The sequence below is a fragment of the Myotis yumanensis genome, unplaced genomic scaffold (assembly GCF_028538775.1).
Source record: "Myotis yumanensis isolate MYYU_CA2020_CCGP unplaced genomic scaffold, mMyoYum1.0.hap1 SCAF_8, whole genome shotgun sequence".
Classification (NCBI taxonomy): Eukaryota; Metazoa; Chordata; class Mammalia; order Chiroptera; family Vespertilionidae; genus Myotis; species Myotis yumanensis.
This window is the reverse complement of record NW_027223759.1, coordinates 86,698,393-86,703,008: the sequence shown is the minus strand read 5'-3', so window position 1 is coordinate 86,703,008 and position 4,616 is coordinate 86,698,393.

Genomic DNA, 4,616 nt, shown 5'->3' with positions numbered 1-4,616 from the left:
ATATATATATGCATATATATATTACAGAAACGTTACCATTTTTACCACTTCAGTGGTATTAACTACAGTCATAATGTTGTAAAACCATCTCTACCATCCACCTCCATAACTCTTCATCTTCCCAAACTGAAGCTCTGTGCTCATTAAACAACAGCTGCCCACTCCCACTCCCCAGCCCCTGGCAGCCCCCATTCTACTTTCTGTCTCTACGGATGCGACCTCTCTGGTACCTCCTGTAAGTGGAATCACACAGTGTTTGTCCTTTTGTGACTAGATGTAATATCCTCAAAGTTCATCCATGTTGTCCAAGTGTTAAAATTTCCTCCTTTTAGACTGAATGGCTATACCACATTCTGCTTATCCCTCTATCCATCAGCGGGCTGCTCTCAGCTGTGGACTATGCGAACAGTGCTGCTGTGAGCATGCGTGTACAGAGCAGTGCTGCTGTGAGCATGCGTGTACAGACCTCTGTTTGTGTTCCTATTTTCACTTCTTTCTGGATTTTTAAAAAGTGCTTTTTCTCTCTGTTGACTACAAAACTTAGAGATTTAATCTTTCCCATCTGCCCACCCAGCTCCACCCTACACCAAAGGCTGGTTGAAGACTGAGGCCTCGCTTGTAAGCCTTTTGCCTGGACCCATCAGGTTAACAATAACAGCATCTACAGAGCAGTTACTGCATGTCACTGCTTTACAAATGCTTTAATGCTTACAACCCCACGAGGTGGGTACCACCTTCACACTTTATAAATGAAGAAAAAAGGGATCAAAATGGGCCTGAGTCTTGCTAAAGTCACCAGCTAGTGAGTAGCAGAGTCAGGAGTTGCAGTCAGGGCTGTGTGGGTCCAAGCTCCCCACCCTTCCAGCTGTCCACCCTACTCGGTCCATTCACGAGGGCTCACTCTCGCCTCCCTCACCTGAATCTTTCCGCTGATCTCTTTCCTTCCCTCCATGATCAGCACTGAAGCAGCGCCTCCCCTGGCACACCACTGTGCTGCCCAGCGAACGCAGCCCTTTCCCCCGCCCAGGAGTGCCCCACCGCTCTTCCTGGCCGAGCTGGTGGTGACGGCAGAGGTGCCTGGCAGTGGCTTCCAGTTCATATTGTGGGAAAGAGAGCAGAGGCCTCTCCAGAGCGGGTCCTACTTATTCTCACCCCTCGGCACAACAGCGTTTCCTGATGAGTCACCTTTGCCAGGAGGCAGAGCCTGTGCAATGACCTGTGACCCCAGGGAGGGCAGAGCAAGGTCAGGAGGCCCCAGGGTCTAGCTCGGGGAGGTGGAAGGGAGAGCCAGCGCAGTCCCCCAGACCAGCGGTCAGCAGGACGGCCCCTCTCCACTCAGGCTCTGTGTCCAGCTTCCCTTGGCCAGACCCTGGAGGGCAGGGGCCCCCTGAGCAGTGTTCCTGTGCTCGTGCAGCCCGTCATGGCCGCAGGAGGCCTGCTGGGCCCCCTCAGGAGGACACTGGCCCACATGGTCCTGCAAGAGGCCCAGGGTGGGAAGACTGAGGCCAGGGCGTGGGGGGAGGGAAGACTCACATCTAGAGGAGGGGGAGCCGCCGCCTGGCCGCCCTGCCCTCCCCCTCAATGTGCCGCATTTCACTGAAATTTAATTAGAGTTTAATGTGAGCAAGAGCAAACGAGGGCTCTTAATTGAAATTACATTTCCAGCTCCATCAAGGCTCACAGCCCCGAAGCTACCAAAGCAACTATAGATGCAGCCAGCAGAGCGGGCCCCCGAGTGCCCCTTTACCCCCGCTGCGGGGCCAGCAGGCTGCGGTGGGGACACCGCTCTCCAGGGGACGCCTTCGAGGAGATTCTCCGAGTTTTCTGCTCCTCAGAGGCCCCTGCCTCGCACCAGACCCCAGGAGCAGGAGGAAACGCACGCCTGGGAGCCCTCCCCGCTTGTTCCCCTCCTCTCGGGTGTGAGTCTTCCCTCCCCCGCTCCCCCACCCCCAACGCCATGGTTCTTATTTTTTACCCATTTCATAGGTGAGAAAACAGGCTCAGAAGCTAGACAGCTCGCCTGCCTTCGCCACCAAGCCAGCCAGAGAGGACTGGGCCTTGCACTCAGGAGCCGCTCCCCTCCAAGCAGGTGCGTCCTTTCTCTCCACGGCTCTGACGCCATCCGCACCTGGTGCCGGGGGAACGGCGTCCTTTCCTGGAGTCCCAGGAAAGCGTTCCAGGGCCCACGTGTGCGGGCTGAGGCCTGGTGGTGGCAAACACAGAGGCTGTCTCCGGTTCAGCTCCGGGCTCTCACCTCCATCCGGCCCCTGGGGAAGAAGTCAGCCTGGTCTCCATCAGGCCCAGGACAAAGCATGGTCCGTGCGAGGCTTAGCCCTGCTTGTCCCACCCGCTGGCTGAGTCTGCTCCTGGCTGTGCTCCAGCCGACGCTGGCCAGGCCCTCACTGGGAGCCCAGGTCCGCAGGGGGCCCGGGCTGCAAGGGCCACATGGCTGCTATGGGGAGACAGCTGCTGAGCAAACAGGGCCAGCATGTGCTACCAACCAGCCAGAGAGAGCATCTTTGTTAGGCTGGGTGTGGGGACCCTGACCAGAGTACACCGCGTGTTAAAGGCCCACGTGCCACACGCATGTGCAAAGGCCATGACACAGCGGTGTTACTGCACGCACTACGCAGGGTCACCTCTATCTTGTGTAACACCGATGTCCCTACCTGGCAGGAAGCCTCTTTTATCTGCGTTAGTATAAAATATGTTGCTGAACAGCGGTGAGGGCTGCTGCTTGGCTGGCTGCTGTGTGTGCAACGGCTGCTTTGTCTGCATGAGAGCACGTCCCATCTACCTCTGGCTGCTCGCGTCCAATTCCCCGGCATCCAAAGAGGACCCATCCCCAGCAGAGGGGCTCGGATCCAACAACTAGTATGGCTGGCAAGAGTGTGGGGTAAGTAGCCCGTCTGCCCTGCTGGAGGACGGTGGCCTCGCGGGCCGTGGTATCCGGCGGCAGCGGTCCTGATGTCTTGGACCCCCTCAGAGGATTGGGAGCAGGTCAAGGTAACGCCAGTGGCGTTGGGGAAGGCATGTTGTCCCTGATGAACCAGATCCCCAAAGACCAGCAGACAGTAGCCGGAAAGAACTGAGACGAAGGCGGGCCCAGTCCAGGAACAGGGAGCAGTGCGGCCGGGAAGAGATAGAGCCTCGGGGAGCCAGGCAAAGGCAAAGGGCCGCCATCTGCCCACGCAGCCGCTGGGAGCAAGAGCAGGTGAAAGACAATGGGGGTGAGGGGGGTGCTGAGCACCTGAGCCTCCAAGCCACAAGTAATGAGCATTTTATAATGTGTGTGAAAATGATTCTCACCCCAGCCTCTCCAGCAATGTTTGGCTCGCCGGCAGCCATTTTGACCCCTTTTGTAGACCGCCATATACATGAAGTTACTACGACTACGGCCAGCTTGGGGGATGTGGAAGTCAAGTGGCAAGAGAAGGGAGTGATGAGACCTGTGACTATAATACATCCTGGGAATGGATGTGCTAAAGCAGCAGTTCTCAACCTGTGGATCACGACCCCTTTGGGGGTCAAACAACCCTTTCACAGGGGTCGCCTAAGACCATCGGAAAACACATATATAATTACATATTGTTTTTGTGATTAATCACTATGCTTTAATTATGTTCAATTTGTAACAATGAAATTGGGGGTCACCACAACATGAGGAACTGTGTTAAAGGGCCGCGGCATTAGGAAGGTTGAGAACCACTGTGCTAAAGGGTTAATGACTGCAACAACCCAGTGAATTTCCCCTCAGGTGTGTGGTGCACCAGCATCACGCGGCCATACAGTGCCTGGCCTGCCCTCTAGCCCAGGTAGGGCAGTGTTGTCTCCCAGGGGCCATGGGGAGATTGGACAGATGGTATTGCAGCCAGAACAGGCGAGGATTGGCCCCCACTTGCATGCAGCCGCTATGGCTCCCGGTGTGGCCGGTGGAGGAGCCTGACGGCGCCTGGCGGATGACTGTAGACAGCAAGGAACTGACGTGGGAAGGTCGATGGTGAACTTTTGTCGTCCTCCCTCAAGGATATTTGCACAGCCCTACCATTTGTCATGGTTTGGTGTCACAAGATTTAGCTGCCTGGGTGGGCCTCACGGTGCCAGTGTTCCGTTGTGTTGATGGTGTTGTGCTAACCTCTGATTCTCTTGCAGATCTAAACGCAGCTGCCAGTAGTCTACAGCAGGCTTTGAACTCATGGGGATGGGCAGTCAACGACTGCAAGGTCAAGCGACCTGGCTCATCTGTCAAATTCTGGGGAGTTGTCTGGTCGGGTAGGACTAAGGTGAGCCCTGAAGCAGGCATTGGCAGGTGCCGGCTTACCCACAACGTGAAATAGCTGCAGCCCATTAGCCTCTGGGGGTACTGGCGAGTGTTCACTCCCCACCTGGTGCAGTTGTTACGGCCACTGTATCTGTTGTCCTGGAAGGGGGCGACCTAGGACTGGACTCCAGAAGTAAAGGAGGCCTTGCTATCTGCCAAGAAGGCAGTCGCCCAAGTGGGCGGAGAAGGTACCCATCGGATTTTGGTACCAGTTATGGAAGGAAACTGGGAGCGGACATGCTCTTGCTGAGACAGTGGGCAGCCATGTGTGCTGCCTTGCAGGCCTGTGAGGCTA